The sequence below is a fragment of the Fundulus heteroclitus genome, chromosome 21 (assembly GCF_011125445.2).
Source record: "Fundulus heteroclitus isolate FHET01 chromosome 21, MU-UCD_Fhet_4.1, whole genome shotgun sequence".
Lineage (NCBI taxonomy): Eukaryota > Metazoa > Chordata > Actinopteri > Cyprinodontiformes > Fundulidae > Fundulus > Fundulus heteroclitus.
Window position 1 is genome coordinate 22126111 of NC_046381.1, and position 13072 is coordinate 22139182.

General features: G+C 40.3%; 1 long non-coding RNA gene across 1 annotated transcript; it reads left to right on the forward strand.

Moving 5' to 3' along the window:
* Positions 1 to 9329: 9329 nt before the first annotated feature.
* On the forward strand, positions 9330 to 9707 carry LOC118556899. Its single transcript, XR_004927462.1, has 2 exons — positions 9330 to 9383; positions 9633 to 9707. It is a non-coding gene; the product is annotated as an uncharacterized LOC118556899 (long non-coding RNA).
* Positions 9708 to 13072: the final 3365 nt, after the last annotated feature.

Consider the following 13072-nt stretch of genomic DNA (forward strand, 5'->3'; position numbering starts at 1 on the left):
TGGCAAAATGCAAAGCTAAACGAAAATATGACGATGAACACAGGACATTTCTGGAAGAATGGGAAGATGCTTACTTTTTTATTGAACGGAATGGCAAATCACTCTGTTTATTATGCGATACCACGATATCACATTACAAGGCTTCAAACCTTCAGCGTCATTTTAGCACACTCCATGCTAATATTGACAAGGATTTCCCCAAAGGTACTGAACTACGGAAGCAAAAATTGAGCACATTGAAAAGCCAGGTAAAAAGACAGTCTCAAATGTTTCAGCAATTGACCAAGCATGGAGAAGCTGTGACACTTGCATCCTATAAAGTGGCATGGAATATTGCCCGTGCTAAAAAACCATACAACGAAGGCGAGTTTTTAAAACAGTGTTTTGGAGATTTAATTGACATTTTGGCTCCAGATAACAAACAACTCAAAGATTCCATCACTGATCTCCAGATGTCACGATACACAGTTGAAACCAGAATATCAGACATAAATAATGCTCTTGAATCTGATCTACATGCAGACCTGAACGCATGTGCTTATTTTGGTGTAGCATTAGACGAGTCATACGACATACAGGACAAGCCACAGTTGGCAATATTTGTACGAATGATTTCTAAGGACTGCGTGGTGAAAGAAGAGCTTCTCGATATTGTCCCATTAAAAGACAGAACTCGCGGCACTGACGTAAAAGAAGCGATGATGGAAGTATTCAAAACAGCGAATATGTCTTTAGAAAAACTCACCGCAATAGCCACGGATGGAGCGCCATCGATGATTGGTTCTGTGAACGGCCTTGTGGGCCTTTGTAAGGGTGATGACCTCTTCCCCGATTTTTGGAATTTTCACTGCATCATCCACCGGGAGCAACTCGTGTCTAAAACACTGAATTTAGACCACGTCATGAAACCTGTGATGGAGATTGTGAACTACATCCGCACGCATGCCCTTACTCACCGACAGTTCAAAAATCTCATTGCTGACCTAGACGGAGACTTGCCAGGTGACTTGCCACTGCACTGCGCTGTAAGATGGCTCTCAAGAGGTAAAGTGGTGTCACGCTTTTTGGAGCTTTTGGAACCAGTAAAATTGTTTATGGCAGAAAAGAACAAAAGTTACCCTCAGCTCTCAGACCCCAAATGGCTTATGGATTTGGCTTTCTTAGTGGACATGCTTTCACACTTGGACAAACTAAACCTGGACCTGCAGGGGAAATTAAAAACTCTTCCTGATCTGACACAAAGTGTATTCTCCTTTGTTAACAAGGTGAAGCTGTTCAAAGTGCACATTCAAAATGGCAATATGTCCCATTTTCCTTCATTGCGCAGCGCCCAGCAGAAGGCTGGCATTAAAATGAATATGGGTCAGTACGTGAAAATGCTTGCGCAACTGCACGGGAGCATTACTTCGCGTTTTGAGGACCTGCAGCAGAAAAGACCACAGATCGCTCTTCTCATCGACCCTTTTAATGCAGAGGCAGACTGCCTCAAATCCCCGCTTGTCACTGATGAGGCAGCGAGTGAACTGGAGATGATTGAGCTACGTGAGGATGACAGACTGAAATCTCTTTGGAAAGAAGGCCCTGTTGCGTTTTGGAGAGTTGTGCCAACTGAAAAATACCCGTGTGTAAAAAGAGCCGCCCTCAAACTGCTGTCGATGTTCTCCTCAACATATGTCTGCGAATCCCTGTTTTCTACCTTGAAACACGTGAAGTCCAAGCATCGGTCCGTTCTGACTGACACTCACGTAAAGGAACTGCTCCGAGTGGCTACAACTGAATACCAACCTGATTTGCAGAGGATTACTAGAAACAAGAGATGCCAGAAATCCCACTGAGATTATCACCCCATCATCTCCAGCAAGGTAAGAAACTCTGTGATGTAGTTTGAAAAAAATACCATCTGACTAAACATGCCTGTGTGAATATTTCAATATTGATCAATTTACATTATACAGGCCCTATCTATGTATCTGAAGTGTGTTCATTAGTTGCGTGTGTCAGAGTGAGGGATAGAGACAGCAATGCCTGTGTGTGTGTGGAGAGGGGGGTGTCTGACCTCCAGGGTAGTTGCTGTATTACCTCTGGCTAAGCTGCATTTGATGTGTGTGTTGAGGGTGGACACTTGAGGGTTATGTTGTAAGAAGAGGAGTGTGTTATTAGAAAAATATATGGTTTTAATTATGTGTGTTTGTGTGCGCGTGTGTGTGTGTCTGTCTTGGCAGGTCAGCGCGTGGTGTGGCTCTTGGACTTTCACAGTTAAAGATTTCGGCTCTTTGTGTCTAACTTGTTCGCCACCCCTGAATTGGCGCTTTATATATAGAATTGAATTATAGGTGTAATTAATTCAGCTTCAAATACTATATTAAAAAATAGATAGAACTAGAAAAAGATGTTCCTGCATAACAGCGAGTGAGAATGCTAATATGCAGAATGATTTGGGCAAAAGATGCAGAACATCCATGCAGAAGAGAAAAACTAGCTGAAAAATATTGAAATCAAAGAGGAACCAATTTGAGTGTGAAAGGACAAATGCTGAAGGATTATAAAAATGTTAGTAAACAGCTAAAACAGTTAAACAGAAGTTCAATCTGAAAAACTCACACAGAAAGAAGTGAAAATTAGAAGGATTTATTGACACAGTAATTTAAGACTTTGGCGCTCAGACCTCGGCAGGAACATTAATGCTGAACTAGAATCGTTCAACTTCTGAAGAAGTTGAAGAGGGCACCCGCCTGGTGGTGCGCGTAACCGTCAAAGGCAAAGCTTTCTTAGTTCCTTGGTCCTAGGCTCTCATTGCTTGGGGATTTTAAATCAAATCTTCTGAATAAAAAGGATTTGTCTTCATCAAAACCTGCCGATCGGGAAAACTTTTTGTCTGCAGAGATGCAAACTGCGTATATCGATCGGAGACGCAGCAAATGAGCTAATTGGCGACAGCCGACAGTCAACGTTTGCCACTCATTTGCTATGGTAGTCCTAAACCACTACTGACGTAATACACTTTTTGGCCACAAGCGTCATTTTGGGGGCGTTGTTTCCACCTCTTCTCTTAGAGCTGTTTCTAATAGAAAGATGAAAAGGTCCAAACAAAAGGTTGTAACGTTTACATTTGTAACCTCTGCCTTACATAAACACTAGAATTAAATCTTAATAAATAAAATTATAGACAATTATTTCAGTAACTCAATTCAGTAAGTGAAATGCACTATATTCAGGGGTTGGACAATGAAACTGAAACACCTCTCATTTTAGTGTGGGAGGTTTCATGGCTAAATTGGACCAGCCTGGTGGCCAATCATCATTAATTGCACATTGAACCAATAAGAGCAGAGTGTGAAGGTCCAATTACCAGGGTAAGAGCACAGTTTTGCTCAAAATATTGCAATGCACACAACATTATGGGTGACATGGGTGAGTTCAAATGAAGACAAATTGTTGGTGCACATCTTGCTAGATGTGTCAAAACTTTCTTCAATTGAATAAAAACAAAACTGAAGTAATAATATTTGGACCAATAGAGGAGAGATCAAAAGTTAGCACACAGCTTCAGTCGCTTAGGCTAGAAACCACTGATCAGCCCCGAAACCTTGGTGTAGTGATGGACTCAGACCTGAACCTACAAAAGCATTTACAGACAGTGACAAGGTCGGCTTTCTATCACCTGAGGAACATTTCCAGGATTAAAGGACTAACGTCTCAAAAGAATCTGGAAAAACTAATCCATGTGTTTATATTTAGTAGAATTGATTACTGCAACGGTGTTTTCACAGGTCTGCCTAAAAAGTGGACCAGACAGCTGCAGCTGATCCAGAACGCTGCTGCACGCGTCCTCACTAAGACTAAGAAAGTAGAGCACATAACCCCAGTTCTAAAGTCCCTTCACTGGCTCCCTGTATATCTGAGAATAAACTTTAAAATACTTCTGTTAGTCTATAAATCCCTAAATGGCTTAGCACCTAAATACATTACAGATTTGTTATCAGTGTATCAACTTTCCAGACCACTAAGGTATTCTGGCTCCAGCCTACTCTGCATACCTAGAACCAGAACTAAACAAGGAGAAGCAGCATTTAGTTCCTATGCTCCGCTTATCTGGAACAAACTTCCAGAAAACTGTAAAAGTGCGGAAAGCCTGAGTTCTTTTAAATCAAGATTAAAAACACATTTGTTTACAATTACCTTTGACTGTTCTAGTTAAACTGTTTTACTGTTTTTAATGTTCTTCTTTGTTTCTACATTCTATCTCTACTTGCTTTTATCAGTGAGAATGCTATACAGCATTCTCACTTATTAAGTTCCTTCAGGTCTTGATTATTATTCCGTACGTTTTTCGGCATCTAACTACTCCTGCATACTTCAACCGATTTAAACAATTTTCATATCAAAACGTTCAGCTCGTTCACGACATTACTGCTATGTCTTTTTGTAATTATAACTTTTATAATATTTAAAATATTTAACTTTTTGTGCGTTTTTTGCTCTCATTGAAATTGAATGGAAAATCCTTCAAATTCTTCAAATATTTCAGCTTTTTGTCATCTTACTGCTTCAGCCTACTTTCAGCTATAAATGCCATTCAACTTTTAAAACGTAGTGATATCTTTTGGCTATTATGGTATGTTTCAGCTTTTTCATATCTTTTACCATTTTCGTATAGTACGTCTTTAAAATAATTTTGGCTTTTCAAGAAATTCAGCAAATAACATGCGTTGCTATGGTCGTCAAGGAGGCTCTTTTAGAGTGCGCACTCTAGAAATTCAACAAATTCTTCTTCTCCGAACAACTTCCTCTCACTCGCTCAATTTTCACCCTATCCACATGAATTATACATCAAAATGTAGGAATTTTTGTCTGGATTCGGAAAATGTAACCATCATTGGTGTGGGATTTATAGATTTTTCACAAATCACCTCAGAGCGACACTAACCCGAAACCTTCCCCATTCATTTCCTATGGAGCGGTTTTCAAAAATGACGTCTGAAAATCCAAAACATCACATGTTTTCGCAACGTCGCTACTCCTAAACCGTTTCATGTAGAGGCATGAGACTTTCACACATTCATGTCCAGACCCTTCTGGCGCTCAGAAAAAAAGAATTTTGTCGATAAATGTTACGGTTTTGCCGCAGGAACAATTTGTTCGGGAGTAGCGAATGTGCAAAATCCTTAAAACGCTTTGGAGCTTCATTCTTCCACATCATCCACTTTTTTACATCGTCGCTGTGCCTACACCGATTTTTGTACAAACATAAAAATGAGCTCCATAGTCCTCAAAAGCCTGCTGATACTCACAGTGAAAGAATTATTTTGATATCTCTTATACTTTTTCAGCTACAGCGATTTGTTCGGGAACCTTTTTAGAGGATTTCTGAAATTTGCTAAAAATCCCCTTTATATCATAATTTTTTACACCTAAATTAAACTTTTTCCAGCAAAAACCAATAGCTTATCTTCTTCCCCTATCCGTTACGAAAAAAATGCTGAAAAAATTACGTCTCTACCATTTACGGAACAGAAGATACGAAGCGTTGTTCGAGGCAAAGTTCTCCATTATAATCCAATAGCAGCCTCTGACACAAAGTGTCTGCACTTCGGGAGACTGGCCCGCTGCAGCTGTGTCAGTGAGTTTCCATGACGACGGAACTCTGAGGGCCAGAGGGAGAAGCTCCATTCAGATAGAATGGCAACTTTCAACATCCCCTGCAGTGGCTGTGATTAATGTAGCAATCTGAAATTCGCACAGTCACTTCCTCTTGACATTTTAAAATTTTCAAGTGACTTTCAGTGATATGTCACTTTTCTGTCCCATTTTGGATTTCACATGCTTTTCTATTGGGCCTTTGCTTCCAACAGGACCTGGCATGATGCCCAGACACGACCCAATTGGCCAATACAGCACCACCCACCTGTGGGAAATGGTGCTACTGACCATTTTGATCAAATGTTGAGTTCTGGGCCCAGATGTGGTGAGGCTGAGTTGCTAAAGGAGGCGGATCTGACCCATGAACTTTAGTCACGTTTGGTGACATTAAGTATTGGCACCCATTTTTGAGGCACTTCCCAGTACAGGATTTGGAACAAACTGACAGAGTACAATCACCAGGTGATACTGAACACAACCTTGTTAGCGGCTAACAGTTAGCATGCTGCTAACCGGAAGTAGCTCTAGGAAGCTCGTACAAACTTCTGTTTCACAGAGTCTGTACTTCCTTTAGAGAGAAAGCTCCACAAGAAATTTGGCCTACGTCAAATTTTTCAAATTTCTTCAATTTTTTCAAATTCTTTAAATTTCTTCAAATTCTTCAAATTTTTTCAAATTTTTCAAATTTATTCAAATTTATTTTTTTTTCCAAATTCTTAAATTTTTTCAAATTCTTCAAATTTTACAAATTTCTTCACATTTTTCAAATTCTTCAAATTTCTTCAAATTTTTTCAAATTTTTCAAATTCTTCAAATTTTACAAATTTCTTCAAATTCTTAAAATTTCTTCACGTTTTTTAAATTTTTCAAATTTTTACAAATTTCTTCAATTTCTTCAAATTTTTCAAATTCTTCAAATTTCTTCACATTTTTAAAATTTTTCTAATTTCTTCACATTTTTAAAATTTTTCTAATTCAAATTTTACAAATTTCTTAAATTTTTTTCAAATTCTTCAAATTCCTTCAAATTCTTCTATTCCTTTCAATTCTTCAAACTTTTTCAAATTCCTCAAATCCCTTCAAATTTTTAAATTTTTTCAAATTCTTCAAATCTGATTTCAATGTTTTCTGCATCTTCTGCTCAATCATTCTGCAGATTAGCCGTCTCACTCGCTGTTATGCAGGAACAGCTTTTTCTAGTTCTATTTTGTATCTACATTTTATTCCTACTTGCGTTTATTTTGCTATATTTTAATCATGTAAAGCACTTTGTATTGTCTCTGTACTGAATTGTGCTATATAAATAAATTTCCCTTGCATTGCCTTGCATCTGTGACCAAGACAGCAAGTGTTTGTGATGTATCAAGAGCCACGATGTCCAGGGTAATGTCAGCATATCACCAAGAAGGACGAACCACATCCAACAGGATTAACTGTGGACACACGAGGAAGCTGTCTGAAAGGGATGTTCGGGTGCTAACCCGGATTGTATCCAAAAAACATAAAACCACATAACTCTACTTATAACTAACTTTCTGAAATATAAACTAAAGGTCACCAATCAGTTCTAAAACATCTTTAGATGAACTCTTGTTGAGCCCTGGAGTATGGAGGACCAAGTCTTCCATATTTAAAAATAAATACAGAAATAAATAAATGCTCAATAAATAAATATGCATACAATTATGTGCCACCAAAAATACAATGCACAAATAAATGTAGATAGAAAATGAATTATACAGTGAGACAAAATGTATAGATTTCCTTTAATTAGCCACGTTATTTAATAATTACTTATTTTTTTAAGTATTTATTTATGTGCATGTTATAATATTTTTGTCTGTTTTATTCTTTCTTTGTATTTTTTTGCCCTATTTATTTCTCCGATGCTATTTATTTCTGCCTGTCCTTTTTACATTTCTGTTTGTCCTTTTTACATTTCTATCTGTCCTTTTTACATTTCTGTCTGTCCTTTTTACACTTCTGCCTGTCCTTTTTACATTTCTGTATGCATTTCTGCCTCATTATGCAAATGAGGGGGGCTGTGTCTTAAGGGCTCAACTTCTTCCCATTGGTTGGTTAGCATTTTACTGCGTCGGTCAAATCTACATGGCTTTTCCCCGACATGAAGCATTGTTTAATAATGTCAAACTCAGCAGGCAGACGTTCAGTGGCCGACCTCTTACGGGAAGCTGCTAATAGACTGGAAGAATTAGAACGCTGTACATTTGGGATCTGAAATGTTTTTCGGTGGTTTCAGATTCGGCTTTCCAGATCAATAACTCATCGGCGGATGATTTATTCTACAAAACAGACACCTCTCCGCAACCACCGCAAGGCAGACACTGAGCTACAACCGTAGTTTCCTCAAAACGAGTCCGTGGGCCAGAATGTGTGGGACGTCTCCTTAAGAACTTTCGTATGAACTGTCAGGGGGCAACTTTCTTGCACTTAGATAAGTTGCTACACATAGCAGTGATCTCAAAACACCTATGTTCCCACGTTTTCACTTGCACATTAATAAGTTATAGCCGATAAAAAATCTAAACTGTTGCGCTCCGGTCCGAGAGGTCACGTGATTCGATTTTTGCTGCTCAGCCAATCAGATCGCTGTATTGTCAGCTGAGTGCGTTCAATGTGTAAGGTGTTGTAAACATTTGTTTCCAGACGAAGAAAGCCCAATAATAGCATTTTCTGGCGCCAGTTGGCAAAGATCTTGATGGCAAGGAAAAAGAAATAGCCCAGACCATCCATAATCCATTTTCTAACACGTTTATCCCTGCTGGGTTCGGACTGGTGTCAATGGGCGAGAGGCGGGGTAGACCCTGGACAGGTCGGCAGTCCATCACAGGGCAGAAATAGTCCAGAGTTTTGCTCATTTTACTGTGATATCACCAAGACCTGCTGTGCCAGGATAGCACAGCCAAACGACTTATCCACGCCAGAATTTGTATCCCCTGCATGGGGAGAGTGTTTGAAATCAATAAAACTTTTAACCTCCAGCTTTGTGAAGTCTAATTATTTTTTAAACATCACATTCTAATAAAATGAAATAGATTTTTTTAAACTCCTAATACATTGTTCTGTTTTTAAAATCAACATATCTCGTTGTTGATAAACAAAGAGCGAAAGGCTGGGGTGTTAAATGTGCACGGCCGCCAGCTTACCTCAAGTTCTTTCTGTAAAACTGACAGACCGTAGTAGTCATGTTTCCTCAGCAATGTCTTTCTCCAAATACGTCGTCGCCTTTTCTTTTTAGGGCTTTCTGCACACAAAATTGCACATATTGCCAAAGCAGCGCGTTTCTCTCCGGTAATGTTTACAGTAGCCATCGACACTTCCGTCTTCTTCTTCTTCTTCTTCTTCTTCTACAGTATGAGCACTCCGGTCGCGTCCGAGTGTTGCGCCGTACACAGATCGTGAGCGGTGAACTTTTAAACCCGCGGTTCCGTCGCACAGTTTGAGATGTATATAAGTACCACGACTGAAAAACTTGTACAGTGTATGCCCGGCTTAACACACTTACCATAACAGCTCAGCATCACCGTTTATGACCACTTCTTCTTCTTCTGTTTTAAAAGTGGTGTGCCCTTCTTCTTCTTCGTGTTTTAATGGGTGCTGACCACATCCAAAAGGATTTACCGCCCCTCTAGTGGTGCGCTCTGTTCCTCATCTTTATATTATCAGCAGCGCAACCAGCTACCGTAACACCTGTTAAATGTATCACTGTTATAGCTCCGAAGGTCCAGAAACTCATGTGTGCTATAGCGCAGCAACGCGGTGCAGTTTTGAAAGAAAAGATAGCCAGTGTGGTGTTAGCTTTAGCCTAGCACGCACCCTCCTCCGCGGTTCACAGGCTTTGTTTATGTTCCGGTCGCCGGCTGAGTTGCACTTAAGCCCGGCCGGGAGAAGTCGGCAGGTTCCAGTGTTGTGGAGATCTATAGGATGACGGGAATATCGGCGATAAATGTATCACTGTTATAGCTATAAAGGTCCAGAAATTCATGTGTGCTATTGCGCAGCAACGCGGTGCAGTTTTGGAAGAGAAAGTCCGGTGAAAAATAGATTTAAAAAAACTTCAGGAAAACTGTTGTTTTTTGATGTGAGACGGTGCAGAGCTGAAAAGTCCATATTGCGTCTGCTAATGAGCAGTAGTTCTTGCTGTTGCAATTTTTTCATCATTCATTCATTTATATCAGTTGTTCAAATTATTTATTTGTTACTTGTAAAAAAAATAATGGGTACCCCCCAGCGGGTTGCAAACCTGCGACCTTTGGTGCACCAGCCCAACACCTAAACCACTGTACTGAAAAAAAGTGCCATGCTGAGCTCTGCATTTTTGTGAGGTCAACTGTGTCTAGGAAGTGGTTTTGAGAAGTGGTTTTTGGTTAATTTTGTCACCACAGTAACTTTAAATGGCGTCAAGTACAAATAGCACACTTTGCGGCGTCGAGGCGCACGTTTTGATATATAGTTTGTGGGGGTACAGCCTACGGTTCGGGCTGTATTAACGGTGACGGAAGAATAAAAAACATTAAAGAAACCCTTATTAGGTGCATAACATAAGGCCTCCGCCATGCATTTTCAATGCATAGGCGGGCGCCTAATTATAATAATTATAAAGAAACCCCTTATTGGGTGCATAGTATAAGGCCTCCGCCATGCATTTTCAATGCATAGACGGGCGCCTAATAATAATATTAAAGAAACCCTTATTAGGTGCATAGTATAAGGCCTCCGCCATGCATTTTCAATGCATAGGCGTGCGCCTAATTATACTTTAATATGCATAAGTAGATGTATGAGAACAGGGATGTTCCCCCCAGGTCTGAAACTGGTGGTGGAATGGAGATAGAAGAAGTTTGTTCAGTCCATATGATGATCTGTTTAAGATAGGTGTCCAACTTGATAAACACAGGTTTGCATGAACTGTCCATGATGAGCAAGCTTGAAGCGACTGTGGAGAAGAAAAACTCCCCTTTGGGAAGAAACCTCTGGCAGAACCGGGCCCAACATGGTGGTCTTCTGCCAGACCAGTAATGAGGTGAAAGGAAATGACTTAGACTTACACTTAGACAACGTTATTTGTCATTTTGTATGCACAGAGTTAGATTACAGTTTTAGGTGCAGCAAAGATTTGAAAGTAAACATAGACTTAAAATACACTATAAAAGGACGGGCTGGCAGGAATATCATGGGGCTAGATCAGGGGTGTCCAGCTCCAGTCCTCGAGAGCCGGTGTCCTGAAACTTTTAGAGGTTTCCCTGGCCCCACACACCTGAATCAAATAGCACAATTAGCTCCTCAGTATGCAGTCAGGTTCTTCAGAGTCCTGCTAATTAACTGATTATTTGACTCAGGTGTATCAGACCAGGGACACATCTAAAGGTTGCAGGACACCGGCTCTCAAGGACTGGAGCTGAACACCCCTGAGCTAGATGAACTCAGCTACGATGGTGGAGAAGGGGCTGGAGGTGGGTTGAATCGGGCATCTGAATTGAAATCCGACATTATATGATGCTGTTTGCGCTTGCTGTTTAGCAGGCTGAGACGTGGATTTGAAGTTGCTTTTAAAATGAACGCGGGATCCTGATTGGGCTTTGTGGTTGTTTGGTTCAAAGCTGATTGGCTCATGCCTGAGGTGGACCAGCCTCTGATTAGATGGAGGTAGGCGATGAGTTTCTTCAATTGAACTTCTGCTTTAGCTTCATTTCAATCTGAAAAAAATCACACAGAAAGAAGTGAAAATTAAAAGGATTTATTGACACAGTAATTTAAGACTTTGGTGCTCAGACCTCGGCAGGAACATTAATGCTGAATTATACTTTAATATGCATAAGTAGATGTATGAGAACAGGGATGTTCCCCCCAAAAATTGCCGAGGTCAGGTCAGAGCATCTGTATGTGCATAAGGCAGAGTGATTAATAACAAAGAATGACAAAATGAGTGATTGAACTACCAGGAGGTTTGCAAACAGCTTACAAAGTCAAGCTGTTGTTATGAAGGCCTGCCAGCAGACTGTTGCAGTCAAAGCTTACCCAGGGTACCGTGAGATGAATGGGAGATAATGATTAGGTGAATGAGAGGGTAAAAGGTTGAGTGATCAGGATGTTTTCTTGCGGATGCGTTCTTACGGATGCGTTCTTGCGGATGCGTTCTTGCGGATGCTTTCTTGCGGACGATGCACATAAATAAACGAGTGATCATGACGGGATGCAAGACAGGTGACAGGACCCAGGATGGGATGCAACGGGATGCATAACAGGAAGCATATCGGTATGCATGAAAGGACACAAAAAACGCAGGACCAGATGCAACACTGAGTGATCATGACGAGATGCAAGACAAGTGACAGGACACATGACGGGATGCAACGGATGCATAACAGGATGCATGACAGAATGCATGAAAGGACGCATGACATGACGCAAGACCAGACACGACCAGACGCACAAGAAATGCATGAAAGGGTACCCGACAGGGTTTACGATAGGAAACACACAGGTCTGCAAATAATGTGAATGAGTTTTGAACCACCACCAGTATTTGTAGTTGAATTACCTTAGAGGTAAGTGAGGTAGAGAGAGTGTTGAGCAGCAAGAATTGACGAATGTTAAGGGCGGATATATGAGGTATAAGCCGATGATGACCAACGACCCAGTCGTTGGAGAGCAGCTTCAGAGACTCCACGTGTAGTGACAGCCCCAATCCGGAATGAATGGCCAGAATAACGACTTGATGGAAGGCCACATGATTCTAATAGTATCCTAAGATGTTCTTGAAACCAATGTGCAGACCTGGGTGAACCCTTAGGTGTAATGAAGAGAGCTTTGGAATGCGTTATCTTGTGGCGTTTTTGAACGAATTCAAACATGGAAAGAAAAGGGCTGAAGGGGCCATCTTTTCGCGCAATGAAAATAGAACAGGAGCCTTTTCCTTTAGAGTGTTTCAAGGATAATTTGTAATGATCAATATGAAAATGAATATCTAAAAGAGATAAATCTCTGGAAGGATTAAAGTGATTATTAGTTGACGTGAATTCTCCTGGTCTCAGAAAGCCATAGAAAGCCAATAGGAAGGTACTGGATAGAAGAGACTTAACATAGGATGGGTATGAGCTGATTGAAAGTGAGGACAGAAGTTTCTTAAGGATCAGAAAGGTTATAGGCTTATGTGAATCAGATGCATAGAAGGAATGATTTGCCAAACCTTTAAGGAGGAGCTTCATGGACTAATTGGAGAAAAGACTAGAATAATTGGGGTTATAGCATTTGGAAAAGAAATTGATGCCAGCTAATAAGCTACGAATGTAAGAAAGTTTGAAATGGCGTTTTTCAAAGCAGTAAAAAATTAAGGCCATAACGGAAGTAATGAGTAATGGATATAAGGGTATATTGAGGCTAGAGCAAAATTTTGCAAACAATTGCCATG